The sequence below is a fragment of the Bufo gargarizans genome, chromosome 6 (genome assembly GCF_014858855.1).
Source record: "Bufo gargarizans isolate SCDJY-AF-19 chromosome 6, ASM1485885v1, whole genome shotgun sequence".
Taxonomy (NCBI): domain Eukaryota; kingdom Metazoa; phylum Chordata; class Amphibia; order Anura; family Bufonidae; genus Bufo; species Bufo gargarizans.
Window position 1 is genome coordinate 41,118,814 of NC_058085.1, and position 15,642 is coordinate 41,134,455.

At 44.3% G+C, this 15,642-nt stretch overlaps 1 pseudogene; it reads right to left on the minus strand.

Moving 5' to 3' along the window:
- Nucleotides 1-15,642, minus strand: part of LOC122939846 — a 213,905-nt pseudogene that overhangs the window by 34,862 nt on the left and 163,401 nt on the right.

Here is a 15,642-nt window from a genome sequence, read left to right on the forward strand (position 1 = left end):
ACCTGTAAGATGTCATGACCATGTGATCATGTGTGGGCGGAGTCAGGCTCTAGGCTGTGCTGCAGGTGGAAGTAAAGGACCTGTGAGATGTCATGACCATGTGATCATGTATGGGAGGAGTCAGGCCCTAGGCTGCACTGCAAGAGGAAGTAAAGGACCTGTGATGATGTCATGACCATGTGATCATGTGTGGGAGGAGTTAGGCTCCAGGCTGTGCTGCAGTAAGAAGTAAAGGACCTATGACGATGTCCTGACCATGTGATCATGTGTGGGCGGAGTCATGGAAATCACATGTCCAGGTTTATCTGCTCTGTTGTGCAGTTTATAATTCCAGTGTATGTAGCTGAGCTGTATGTGTGTGATGGGTAAGTAGTTGGGCAGGGCTGTATTGTGTAATGGCTGTGTAGCTGTGCTGTATGTGTGTGATGTGTAAGTAGCTGGGCAGGGCTGTATTGTGTAATGGCTGTATAGCTGAGCTGTATGTGTGTGATGTGTAAGTAGTTGGGCAGGGCTGTATTGTGTAATGGCTGTATAGCTGAGCTGTATGTGTGTGATGTGTAAGTAGCTGGGCAGGGCTGTATTGTGTAATGGCTGTGTAGCTGTGCTGTATGTGTGTGATGTGTAAGTAGCTGGGCAGGGCTGTATTGTGTAATGGCTGTATAGCTGAGCTGTATGTGTGTGATGTGTAAGTAGTTGGGCAGGGCTGTATTGTGTAATGGCTGTATAGCTGGGCTGTATGTGTGTGATGTGTAAGTAGTTGGGCAGGGCTGTATTGTGTAATGGCTGTGTAGCTGAGCTGTATGTATGTGATGTGTAAGTAGTAGGGCTGGGCTGTATTGTGTAATGGCTGTATAGCTGAGCTGTATGTGTGTGATGTGTAAGTAGTTGGGCAGGGCTGTATTGTGTAATGGATGTAAATCCGAGCTGTATGTGTGTGATGTGTAAGTAGCTGGGCAGGGCTGTATTTTGTAATGGCTGTATAGCTGAGCTGTGTGTGATGTGTAAGTAGTTGAGCAGGGCTGTATTGTGTAATGGCTGTATAGCTGAGCTGTGTGTGATGTGTAAGTAGTTGAGCAGGGCTGTATTGTGTAATGGCGGTATAGCTGAGCTGTATGTGTGTGATGTGTAGGTAGTTGGGCAGGGCTGTATTGTGTAATGGCTGTATAGATGAGCTGTATGTGTGTGATGTGTAAGTAGTTGGGCAGGGCTGTATTGTGTAATGGCTGTATAGCTGAGCTGTATGTGTGTGATGTGTAAGTAGTTGGGCAGAGCTGTATTGTGTAATGGCTGTATAGCTGAGCTGTATGTGTGTGATGTGTAAGTAGTTGGGCAGGGCTGTATTGTGTAATGGTTGTATAGCTGAGCTGTATGTGTGTGATGTGTAAGTAGCTGGGCTGTATTGTGTAATGGCTGTGTAGCTGAGCTGTATGTGTGTGATGTGTAAGTAGTTGGGCAGGGCTGTATTGTGTAATGGCTGTATAGCTGTGCTGTATGTGTGTGATGTGTAAGTAGTTGGGCAGGGCTGTATTGTGTAATGGATGTATATCCGAGCTGTATGTGTGTGATGTGTAAGTAGCTGGGCAGGGCTGTATTTTGTAATGGCTGTATAGCTTAGCTGTATGTGTGTGATGTGTAAGTAGCTGGGCTGTATTGTGTAATGGCTGTATAGCTGAGCTGTATGGGTGTGATGTGTAAGTAGCTGGGCTGTATTGTGTAATGGCTGTATAGCTGAGCTGTATGTGTGTGATATGTAAGTAGTAGGGCAGGGCTGTATTGTGTAATGGCTGTATAGCTAAGCTGTATGTGTGTGATGTGTAAGTAGGTGGGCAGGGCTGTATTGCGTAATGGCTGTATAGCTGAGCTGTATGTGTGTGATGTGTAAATAGTTGGGCAGGGCCGTATTGCGTAATGGCTGTATAGCTGAGCTGTATGTGTGTGATGTATAAGTAGTTGGGCAGGGCTGTATTGTGTAATGGCTGTGTAGCTGAGCTGTATGTGTGTGATGTGTAAGTAGTTGGGCAGGTCTGTATTGTGTAATGGCTGTAGAGCTGGGCTGTATGTGTGTCATGTGTAAGTAGTTGGGCAGGGCTGTATTGTGTAATGGCTTTATAGCTGAGCTGTGTGTGTGTGATGTGTAAGTAGTTGGACAGGGCTGTATTGTGTAGTAGCTGTGTAGCTGAGCTGTATGTGTGTGATGTGTAAGTAGTTGGGCAGGGCTGTATTGTGTAATGGCTGTATATCTGAGCTGTATGTGTGTGATGTGTAAGTAGCTGGGCTGTATTGTGTAATGGCTGTATAGCTGAGCTGTATGTGTGTGATGTGTAAGTAGTTGGGCAGGGCTGTATTGTGTAATGGCTGTATAGCTGAGCTGTATGTGTGTGATGTGTAAGTAGTAGGGCAGGGCTGTATTGTGTAATGGCTGTATAGCTGAGCTGTATGTGTGTGATGTGTAAGTAGTTGGGCAGGGCTGTAATGTGTAATGGCTGTATAGCTGAGCTGTATGTGTGTGATGTGTAAGTAGTTGAGCAGGGCTGTATTGTGTAATGGCTGTATAGCAGAGCTGTATGTGTGTGATGTGTGAGTAGCTGGGCAGGGCTGTATTGTGTAATGGCTGTATAGCTGAGCTGTATGTGTGTGATGTGTAAGTAGCTGGCCTGTATTGTGTAATGGCTGTATAGCTGAGCTGTATGTGTGTGATGTGTAAGTAGTTGGGCAGGGCTGTATTGTGTAATGGATGTATAGCTGAGCTGTATGTGTGTTATGTATAAGTAGCTGGGCAGGGCTGTATTGTGTAATAGCTGTGTAGCTGAGCTGTATGTGTGTGATGTGTAAGTAGCTGGGCAGGGCTGTATTGTGTAATGGCTGTATAGCTGAGCTGTATGTGTGTGATGTGTAAGTAGTTGGGCAGGGCTGTATTGTGTAATGGCTGTGTAGCTGAGCTGTATGTGTGTGATTTGTAAGTAGTTGGGCAGGGCTGTATTGTGTAATGGCTGTATAGCTGAGCTGTATGTGTGTGATGTGCAAGTAGTTGGGGAGGGCTGTATTGTGTAATGGCTGTATATCTGAGCTGTATGTGTGTGATTAAGTAGCTGGGCAGGGCTGTATTGTGTAATGGCTGTATAGCTGAGCTGTATGTGTGTGATGTGTAAGTAGTTGGGCAGGGCTGTATTGTGTAATGACTGTATAGCTGAGCTGTATGTGTGTGATGTGCAAGTAGCTGGGCAGGGCAGTATTGTGTAATGGCTGTATAGCTGAGCTGTATGTGTGTGATGTGTAAGTAGTTGGGCTGTATTGTGTATAGGCTGTGTAGCTGAGCTGTATGTGTGTGATATGTAAGTAGCTTGGCAGAGCTGTATTGTGTAATGGCTGTGTAGCTGAGCTGTATGTGTGTGATGTGTAAGTAGTTGGGCAGGGCTGTATTGTGTAATGGCTGTATAGCTGAGCTGTGTGTGATGTGTAAGTAGCTGGGCAGGGCTGTATTGTGTAATGGCTGTATAGCTGAGCTGTGTGTGTGTGATGTGCGAGTAGTTAGCAGGGCTGTATTGTGTAATGGCTGTATAGCTGAGCGGTGTGTGATGTGTAAGTAGCTGGGCTGTATTGTGTAATGGCTGTATAGCTGAGCTGTATGTGTGTGATGTGTAAGTAGTTGGGCAGGGCTGTATTGTGTAATGGCTGTGTAGCTGAGCTGTATATGTATGATGTGTAAGTAGTTGGGCAGGGCTGTATTGTGTAATGGCTGTATAGTTGAGCTGTATGTGTGTGATGTGTAAGTAGCTGGGCTTCATTGTGTAATGGCTGTATAGCTGAGCTGTATGTGTGTGATGTGTAAGTAGTTGGGCAGGGCTGTATTGTGTAATGGCTGTATAGCTGAGCTGTATGTGTGTGATGTGTAAGTAGTAGGGCAGGGCTGTATTGTGTAATGGCTGTATAGCTGAGCTGTATGTGTGTGATGTGTAAGTAGCTGGGCTATATTGTGTAATGGCTGTATAGCTGAGCTGTATGTGTGTGATGTGTAAGTAGTTGGGCAGGGCTGTATTGTGTAATGGCTGTATAGCTGAGCTGTATGTGTGTGATGTGTGAGTAGTTGTTCAGGGCTGTATTGTGTAATGGCTGTATAGCTGAGCTGTATGTGTGTGATGTGTAAGTAGTTGGGCAGTGCTGTATAGCTGAGCTGTATGTGTGAGATGTGTAAGTAGTTGGGTAGGGCTGTATTGTGTAATGGCTGTATAGCTCAGCTGCATGTGTGTGATGTGTAAGTAGTTGGGCAGGGCTGTATTGTGTAATGGCTGTATAGCTGAGCTGTATGTGTGTGATGTGTAAGTAGTTGGGCAGGGCTGTATTGTGTAATGGCTGTGTAGCTGAGCTGTATATGTATGATGTGTAAGTAGTTGGGCAGGGCTGTATTGTGTAATGGCTGTATAGCTGAGCTGTATGTGTGTGATGTGTAAGTAGTTGGGCAGGGCTGTATTGTGTAATAGCTGTATAGCTCAGCTGCATGTGTGTGATGTGTAAGTAGTAGGGCAGGGCTGTATTGTGTAATGGCTGTATAGCTGAGCTGTATGTGTGTGATGTGTAAGTAGTTGGGCAGGGCTGTATTGTGTAATGGCTGTGTAGCTGAGCTGTATATGTATGATGTGTAAGTAGTTGGGCAGGGCTGTATTGTGTAATGGCTGTATAGTTGAGCTGTATGTGTGTGATGTGTAAGTAGTTGGGCAGGGCTGTATTGTGTAATAGCTGTATAGCTGAGCTGTATGTGTGTGATGTGTGAGTAGTTGGGCAGGGCTGTGTTGTGTAATGACTGTATTAAATTGAGACCGATATATGTTTTGACATCCCTTATGACCCATATTCCTAAATATTTACATTTATAATTGGTATTCTGGCTAAACTGACCGGAGCCCCGCGGGGAGTCAATGGGAGCAATGCAGATTTGGACCAATTGATGGAGAACCCTGAGAAAACCCCAAACCTGTCAATGATACTCATTACTGGGGGCAGACATTCCGTTATTTTATCCACAAATAATAAAAGGTCATCTGCGCAAAGAGCTACCTTCTCTTCCAGACCCCCATGTTTGAATCCCTGAACTGTATTGGAGCCTCTTAAAATGGCCGCCAAAGGTTCTATTGCAACCGCGAATAGCAGCGGGGATAACGGGCACCCCTGCCTGGTTCCTCTGTCCAGACAAAAGCTACTGGGTAACTCGTTAACTCTGATTCTAGCAACCGGGGAGGAGGACAAAAGCTGAACCAAACCTGTGAAGATGGGTCCAAATCCCATTTTATTGAGTACTGCCCATAAATGCCTCCATTCCACACCAGGGTTGGACGATATCAAAAATATTCCCACGATAACGATATTAAGAAATTTATCGCAATAAATTCCCATTTCGAAGAAAAAACATTCAAAATATGGACTCGTGCTTCAGATCTTTAATTGTAAAGTATTAAACATTTTACAATTGCTCCTATTAAGTAGTCAGAGAATTTACAGGGAAAACTATATTTCTTTACATATCCTTTTACCAGATAATAACAGTAACAGTAGTGAAAATTCCGTTTCAGTATAAAAGAAACAGATATGACGAGACAAACTGTCTGCTGTAGTCATAGACCTTCATGTTTTTATCAGATAAAGTGGCCAATTTAGGCGTTCTAAATTTAGGCGTGTCCAAATCCATAATAGAGAATCATTTGCCCACCTAGGCGGCAAAAAAGTGTCACACATGTCAACATTTTACATATACCCATGCTGGGTGAGATAAATATCTTGGCAAAAGACAACTTTTCCCATTTTTTTTATACAAAGTTGGCACTCGACCAAGATATTTCTCTCACGCAGCATGGGTATATGTAAAATGACACCCCAAAACACATTCCCCAACTTCTCCTGAGTACGGCGATACCACATGTGTGACACTTTTTTGCCGCCTAGGTGGGCAAAGGGGCCCACATTCCAAAGAGCACCTTTCGGATTTCACAGGGCATTTTTTACAGATTTTGATTGCAAAGTACTTCTCACGCATATGGACCCCTAAAATGCCAGGGCAGTATAACTACCCCACAGGTGACCCCATTTTGGAAAGAAGACACCCCAAGGTATTCCGTGAGGGGCATGGTGAGTTCCTAGAATTTTTTTTTTTGGTCACAAGTTAGCAGAAAATGATGATTTTCTTTATTTAATTTTTTATTACAAAGTCTCATATTCCACTAACTTGCTACAAAAAATAAAAAATTATTTTTCGGGGTGACTGTTGGGTTGAGGTACCGGCAACGACATTGGGGAAATGTCGCTCATGTAGACGGCTAACTAAACTGGTGGATGGGGTCACGGAACCTCCTGGATACAGGAGGTTCTCGATGATCTCTTCCTGAAATTTGAGGAAGGATCCAGTTCTCCCAGCCTTACTGTAGAGAACAAAACTATTATACAGAGCCAATTGAATCAAATATACAGACACCTTCTTATACCAGCGTCTGGTGCGTCGGGAAACTAAATACGGAGACAACATCTGGTCATTGAAGTCCACCCCTCCCATGTGAAGGTTATAGTCGTGGACTGAGAGGGGCTTTTCAATGACACGGGTTGCTCGCTCAATTTGTATTGTCGTGTCTGCGTGAATGGAGGAGAGCATGTAAACGTCACGCCTGTCTCTCCATTTCACCGCTAGCAGTTCTTCGTTACACAAGGCAGCCCTCTCCCCCCTTGCAAGACGGGTGGTAATGAGCCGTTGGGGGAAGCCCACGTGACTAGTTTGCGCGGTGCCACAGCAGCAAATCTGTTCTAGTAACAAATGCCTGAAGAGGGCCACACTTGTGTAGAAATTGTCCACATAAAGATGGTACCCCTTGCCAAATAAGGGTGACACCAAGTCCCAGACTGTCTTCCCACTGCTCCCCAGGTAGTCAGGGCAACCGACCGGCTCCAGGGTCTGATCTTTTCCCTCATAGATCCGAAATTTGTGGGTATAGCCTGTGGCCCTTTCACAGCGCTTATACAATTTGACCCCATACCGGGCGCGCTTGCTTGGGATGTATTGTTTGACGCCAAGGCGCCCGGTAAAATGTATCAGGGACTCGTCTACGCAGATGTTTTGCTCTGGGGTATACAAATCTGCAAGTTTTGTTGTTGAAGTGGTCTATGAGGGGCCGAATTTTGTGGAGCCGGTCAAAAGCTGGGTGGCCTCTGGGACGGTAGGTGGTGTTGTCGCTAAAGTGCAGGAAACGCAGGATGGCCTCAAATCGTGTCCTGGACATAGCAGCAGAGAACATGGGCATGTGATGAATTGGGTTCGTGGACCAATATGACCGCAATTCATGCTTTTTGGTTAGACCCATGTTGAGGAGAAGGCCCAGAAAAGTTTTAATTTCGGAAACTTGGACTGGTTTCCACCGGAAAGGCTGGGCATAATAGCTTCCCGGTTTGGCGGATATAAATTGTGTGGCATACCGATTTGTTTCTGCCACGACTATGTCCAAGAGCTCCGCAGTCAAGAACAGCTCAAAAAATCCCAGTGCCGAACCGATCTGAGCTGTCTCAACCCAAACTCCAGACTGGGCGGTGAAAGGGGGAACTAATGGTGCGGCTGAAGTTGGGGACTGCCAATCAGGATTTGCCAGCACCTCACAGATTCTAGGGGGTCTACGGGCCTGTCTGTGCGGTGGCTGCGACGGGGTAACTATTGCACGTGCCACAGTACCAGCTTCAACTGCCCTTCTGGTGCTCACCACTTCACCATGTTGTACGGCAGTGCTGGTACTAGGTCCAGGGTGGGCTGCGTTGCTGGTGTATACCTCACCACGTAATCCGACAGCGCCGGGTACACAGGGCCGGGTACACCTGTTGGTATCAGGGACCTCAACCTCCTCGTCCGAACTTTGGGTCAGACTGCCACTGCCTTCTACAAGTTCATATTCTGACCCGCTGGATTCGTCAGATGAGGGTTCCCATTCCTTATCTGACTGGGTCATAAGCCTGTAGGCCTCTTCAGAAGAATACCCCTTGTTTGACATTTGGACTACTAAATTTAGGGGGTGTTCCCTGAGACTACCCAAGAAAAAAAGCAAGCCTGTCTTACAAATGGGAGGCTAGCGAAGTACCGGAGGCCGCTGCGATTGATAAAAAATATCAAAACTGATTTTTTTTTATTGCCGCAGCGCTTGGAAAGTGATTGTGCAGTGATCAAAAAAAAAAAAAATATGTCACTGCGGCGGGGCGGGCGTGGGTGAACGCACGTGTGGGCGACCGATCAGGCCCGATTGGGCAAACACTGTGTTTTGGGTGGAGGGCGAGCTAAGGTGACATTAATACTATTATAGATCTGACTGTGATCAGTTTTGATCACTTACAGATACTATAACAGTACAAATGCTGATTAGCGATACGCTAATCAGCGAATCAATGACTGCGGTGCGGTGGGCTGGGCGCTAAACTATTGCTAACTACCTAACCAAGGGGCCTAAACTATCCTAAAACCTATCAGTCAATACCAGTGTAAAAAAAATAAAAGTGACAGTTTACACTGATCACTTTTTCCCTTTCACAGGGGCGATCAAGGGGTTAATTGGGGTGATCTGGGGGCTAAGTGTGATGTTTGGTGTACTCACTGTGAACTGTGCTCCTCTGCTGAGACCAACCGACGAAAAGGACCAGCAGAGGAGCAGAGAAGCCATTTAACACCTTATATTTATAAATATAAAGTGTTAACTGGCTTGTGATTAATTTTTAAGAAAATCATCAGCCTGCCAGCGATGATCATTGGCTGTCAGGCGGATGATGTAACCCCCCCCCCCCTCAAACTTTTGCCGGCCCGCGATGCGCATGTGCGGGCTGGCTGTAAGCGTCGTCTCGCGAGATGACGCGTATATGCGTGACTCTGCCTGAGACTGCCGCCTCCGGACCGCGATCCTGCGTTAGGCGGTCCGGAGGCGGTTAAACATTACCCACATTCTGAACATGAATATGACTTCTCCCCTGTGTGAATTCTCTGATGTTTAACAAGATATGATTTTGTCTTAAAACATTTCTCACATTCTGAACATGAAAATGGCTTCTCCCCTGTGTGATTTCTCTGATGTATAACAAGATTTGGTCTATTCCTAAAACATTTCCCACATTCTAAACATAAAAATGGCTTCTCCCCTGTGTGAGTTCTCTGATGATTAACAAGATCTGATTTTGTCTTAAAACATTTCACACATTCTGAACATGAAAATGGCTTCTCCCCTGTGTGATTTCTCTGATGTGTAACAAGATCTGATTTATTCTTAAAACATTTCCCACATTCTGAACATGAAAATGGCTTCTCCCCTGTGTGACTTCTTTGATGGCTAACAAGATTTGATTTATTCATAAAACATTTCCCACATTCTAAACATGAAAAAGGCTTCTCCCCTGTGTGAGTTCTCTGATGATAAACAAGCTCTGGTTTTGTCTTAAAACATTTCCCACATTCTGAACATGAAAATGGCTTCTCCCCTGTGTGATTTCTCTGATGTGTAACAAGATCTGTTTTATTCTTAAAACATTTCCCACATTCTGAACATGAAAATGGCTTCTCCCCTGTGTGATTTCTCTGATGTATAACAAGATTTGGTTTATGATTAAAACATTTCCCACATTCTGAACATGAATATGGCTTCACCCCTGTGTGAGTTCTCTGATGTTTAACAAGCTCTGATTTTGTCTTAAAACATTTTTCACATTCTGAACATGAAATTGGCTTCTCCCCTGTGTGAGTTCTCTGATGTTTAACAAGCTCTGATTTTGTCTTAAAACATTTTCCACATTCTGAACATGAAAATGGCTTCTCCCCTGTGTGATTTCTCTGATGTGTAACAAGATCTGATTTATTCTTAAAACATTTCCCACATTCTGAACATGAAAATGGCTTCTCCCCTGTGTGATTTCTCTGATGTGTAACAAGATCTGATTTATTCTTGAAACATTTCCCACATTCTGAACATGAATATGGCTTCTCCCCTGTGTGAGTTCTCTGATGTTTAACAAGATCTGATTTTGTATTAAAACATTTTCCACATTCTGAACATGAAAATGGCTTCCTTCTTACATGAGCTGTTTGATGTTTAGCACCTCTTCTATGACTTTTATTCTGTGTTACAGTCTGTGATGAATCAGAAGATCGGCCGTGTTTAAAAGAATCAAATGATGCATTGTGACTGTGATTGGATGAGGGTATATCTTGCATATTGGCATGCTCTTCAAATGTATCTCGGGTGATACCACAATCATCTACTTCAAAATCTGAAGATACCAGATGTTTCTCTGAGTTCCTGGTACAGTCATCTGCCAAGAATAAAACACATTTTATTATTGATGAATAATATACCATAAAATTATATTGAAATTTTTTAACATTTCGATATAAAAAAGTTCAAGTATGAATTGACTAAAACAGTGGTGTCCAAACAGATCACAATCTAATAGTAGACCAAGGGGCATAGCTAGAAATGGTTGGCCCCCACCTTGAGCAACTTGCATGCAACCCCCACCCAGTCATTTATAAATAAAACATTTCCTAGCGCTACACAAGAGGCGCTGAATGCCCTCTTAGTGCCCCACACAATAGTTATCTCCCCTCAGTGTCCCTTTTACAGTGAAATTCCTCCTTAGTGCCCTCTTCACAGTACTGATGCTCCCTACGTGCCCCACTGAGTAGAATGTCCACACAGTAGTTATGTCCCCTTTGTGTCCCCCTGCAGTAGTTTTGCCCCTTAGTGCACCTCCTGCAGTAGTGTTGTCCCTTAGTGTCCTCTTTACATCAGTGAAGCTCCTATACTATGAATAAAATTAATAAAAGTAATACCGAGCACATCATGCACTTCCCAGCAGCAGACATGATGATGTCATCTCTCCTGCTGAGCTGAGGAGAGTGCACAGGCCGGGGATTATCTCAGGTCTGTGCGCTCTCCCTCTAAGCCCAGCAGGTACAATGACATCACTGTATCACAGCTGCTGCTGGGCAGAGTGCAGGCCGCAGAATGAGACCTGGGCTAAAATGGATGACAGATATAGCAGCTGGATTCGGAGGAAGAGAGGAGAGTAGAATGGCCAGTAGGAAGCACAGGAAACTGTCACTGACCATTGGGGAGCTGCTCAACATGTTATTTTCCTTGAGATATAATTTCTATTGATAATATGCAGAGTTAGTCATCTGGGTCAGGATATCTTGGGGTCTTTATTCACAGGGAGGTAGGAAATATCTAGTGTTCAGTGGTGAGACTTTTTTGTATGAGCTCTTAAGGCTACATTCACACAACAGCGAAAAAAAAAAAGCCACATTCAGTTTTTCATGGCCATTTACCAACCATTTTTACATCTCTTTCTTGGTCGTCTGGACGTTTTGCATCCATTTTCAACGGCCATTATTTGCGGACGAATTAGATTATATTTATTAGTTTTTTTTTAAATTAAATTTCCAATCCCTGTAGTATACATAATGTCCCCCATAGTGGCCCCAGTTAGATATAATGTTCCCAAGGGTGCTCCCCATCAGTAATAATTAATAAGGTTAATAATGTGCAGGGTTTTGTTTTTATGGGGGGGGGGGGGGGGGGAATTACACCACACAACCACTTGCACGCGCAGAGACAGTCGTGCTTCATTTGGTGCTAAAGGACCTACATTCTGAATGGGATGATGTCACCATGCGCTCCTAAGCAATAATGCTGGGAGAGCATGGTGATGTCATCACGTTGGTAGCACAGGTCCTTCATCACCAAGAGAGACTGCCTTGTGTGTGCAAGCGGATAAGGCAATTCATTTTTATTTTAACCCCTAAAAGGCCATTTTACACTAGTGTACCCATTTTAAACAGCCATCACATGGATGCACTCCTGTCTAAATGCTAAATGACCATTAAAAATAGTCCCATTGATTTACATGGGGGCCATCTGGCAGTGAAAACCGCCACAAATTTTTCACAAACACTATTCACTCGCCTTAAAAAAAATGGCCATGTGAATAGCTCCATTGAGTTCAATTCATACTAAAAACAGCTGTGTGCCATTTTTCACTGTTGTGTGAATGTAGCCTTATCCTGCCGCCTTTACCGATTACACAACTACATATAGCGCCAAAGAATAATCCTGTGACCCGAACATCACCACTGCAGCTAGGACACTGTGCACACTGCGGTCTCTCCAAATCTCAGGCCTGTCACTGTCGAGTACACAAACTGCACGGCCCACACCATGACATCTTCCTTTTTTCATGCATTTATATTAAAGGGGTTGTCTCAATGTGGGCATTTTGCTAGGATATGCAACTATTGTCTGGTAAACGGAGCCCCGAAAGTGGTGGAGAATGCACTGTGCTTGAGCAGCCGCCCTCCTTTCATTTGTATGGAGCCGACAAAAATAGCCGAGCCCTTGCTTGGCAATTTCAGTCAGGCCCATAGAAGTAAATGGGAACAGTCGCGGGACATGCGTGGTGTGCTCCTATTCACTCCACACCACGCATGACCCTCCAGCCACCACTTTGGCCCGCTCGGTTCTCGATAAAGGTGCGGATCCCAGCGGTTGGTCCTGCACCTATAAGACCCAAATGTCTCAGATCAGACAACTGTTTTAAGTGCTTGTGATTCATATACAGTCATGTGAAAAAATTAGGACACCCTTTGAAAGCATGTGGTTTTTTGTAACATTTTTAATTAAAGGTTATTTCATCTCCGTTTCAACAATACAGAGAGATTAAAGTAATCCAACTAAACAAAGAAAACTGAAGAAAAGTCTTTTCAAGATCTTCTGTAAATGTCATTCTACAAAAATGCCTATTCTAACTGAGGAAAAAGATAGGACACCCTCACATGTATTCCCTCTTAAATTGACTCAGATCTCACACAGGTATATCACACCAGGTGCACATAATTAGTAGATCGTTACTCTGCATGTTGAATGAGGCTTGCCCTATTTAAACCTCAGACATTTAGTTTGGTGTGCTCCTGACTGTTGAAGTGAGAGTGAGCACCATGGTGAGAGCAAAAGAGCTGTCAGAGGACTTCAGAAAAAATATTGTAGCAGCCTATGAGTCTGGGAAGGGATTTAAAAAGATCTCAAAAGATTTTGAAATCAGCCATTCCACTGTCCGGAAGATAGTCTACAAGTGGAGGGCTTTCAAAACAACTGCCAACATGCCCAGGACTGGTCGCCCCAGCAAGTTCACCCCAAGAGCAGACCGCAAGATGCTAAAAGAGGTCTCCAAAAACCCTAAAGTGTCATCTCGAGAACTACAGCAGGCTCTGGCTACTGTTGATGTAGAAGTACATGCCTCTACAATCAGAAAGAGACTGTACAAGTTTAACTTGCATGGGAGGTGTGCAAGGAGGAAACCTTTGCTTTCAAAGAGAAACATCGAGGCCAGACTGACATTTGCCAGAGATAAAGTTGACAAAGACCAGGACTTCTGGAATAATGTTCTTTGGACAGATGAGTCCAAAATTGAATTATTTGGACACAACAGCAGAGGACATGTTTGGCGTAAACCAAACACAGCATTCCAAGAAAAGAACCTCATACCAACTGTGAAGCATGGAGGTGGAAGTGTCATGGTTTGGGGCTGCTTTGCTGCAGCAGGACCTGGTCAGCTCACCATCATAGAATCCACGATGAATTCTACTGTGTATCAGAAGGTGCTTGAAGAACATGTGAGACCATCAGTTAGAAAATTAAAGCTGAAGCGGAACTGGACCATGCAACATGACAATGACCCAAAACATACTAGTAAATCAACCAAAGATTGGCTGAAAAAGAAGAAATGGAGAGTCCTGGAATGGCCAAGTCAAAGTCCAGATTTGAATCCCATTGAGATGCTGTGGGGTGACTTGAAAAGGGCTGTACGTGCAAGAAACCCCTCAAACATCTCACAGCTGAAAAAGTTCTGCATTGAGGAGTGGGGTAAAATTTCCTCAGACCGATGTCGAAGACTGGTAGATGGCTACAAGAACCGTCTCACTGCAGTTATTTCAGCCAAAGGAGGTAACACTCGCTATTAGGGGCAAGGGTGTCCTATCTTTTTCCTCAGTTAGAATAGGCATTTTTGTAGAATGACATTTACAGAAGATCTTGAAAAGACTTTTCTTCAGTTTTCTTTGTTTAGTCGGATTACTTTAATCTCTCTGTATTGTTGAAACGGAGATGAAATAACCTTTTATTAAAAATGTTACAAAAAACCACATGCTTTCAAAGGGTGTCCTAATTTTTTCACATGACTGTATACAAAGATTATGAAAAGTATATCACTTGAGAGGAACCAATTTCTTGAAATTCATTTCAGGTGTAATTCTGAAGAATCAGTCAGAAGAGGGAACAAATAAATTTGACCAGAATCGAACCTGCTCCCATTGGCCTGATAATCTGTGTATGACTCTCTGGCAGATCTACTCCTTGGCATCAGCTGGAGGAGTGTGATAATGCCACCTGCCACACTGAATACCCTGCACTGGAGGCTGGACAAGCCAGTACACATATCAAACTGGGCCAGTTCCACCCACTGTTCGAATATCCCTCCAGAAGTCCATGGAGTCAGGGGACAGGCTATGTGCTTTTGCTGATATGCATCAGGTTGGCACAGCACTTAAAAAACTTCCATCACATTAAGAAAACTAAATTGGCTGCTGCTGCTGTGGCTTCTGAGACTTATTGTAGGGGTAGCACCACCAGAGAGGTCGGGAGGTTTCTGACTCAGCCAGGTTGGAGATGTCACTTCACGTTCAAAAGGGCCTTTTTAGCCACATAAGAATGGCTGGACAGTCCCCTGGATATGACCAACACCTTTTGCAAGCCATGTTTTTTAATAAAATTGATGCACCATAAATTTATGATGTGTGCCATGCAGGGAACATGTGCTATTTCCACCAAATGAATTGCAGCCACAATGTTCCTGCCATTGTCACCAACTGCGTTGTCCAGTTGTAGATGGAGGAGAGAAATCCAGCAGGAAACTTTCAGATTACCAACTGATCTATGTAGCTTCTCTCGCCCAAGCTAATCAGCTTTAGGACAACATGGCAATAGTTTTAGTTTGCACACCAAAAAGGAGGTAGAAGAAGCGGAAGCAACAATCTGCTCTGTTTTTGTTTGGGATAGGAGTATGTCCATTGAGGAGGACGTGGATAAGCCCCTAGTGTAGGGTACCAGATAATCAGCAATTGCAAGCTCAAGCATGGTGGCCAAGACCATACAGCTTTTTAAGACGACCGGTTCCACTCTCACACTAGCTCATTCTGGTCACAGGAAGTTCAACATGGCACTTCATGGCAAAGAAACCTCTGAGGATCTGAAAAAACAGAAATTCTTGCTCTAGTTAAAGATGGCCTAGGCTATAAAATGATTGCCAACACCTTGAAACTGAGCTGCAGGACGTTGGCCAAGACCATACACTGGTTTAAGTAGACAGGTTGCACTCAGAACAGGCCTCGCCATGGTCGACCAAAGAAGCTGAGTGCACATGCTCATCTCCATATCCAGAGGTTGTCTTTTCAAAATAGACGTATATCGTCATGGAGAAGTGGAAGAGGATTCAAGTGGCAACCTGTGAAGCGCTAGTGAACTTCATGCCCAAGAGCGTTAAGGCCCTGCTGGAAAATAATTGTGGCCACACAAAATATTGACACTTTGGGCACAA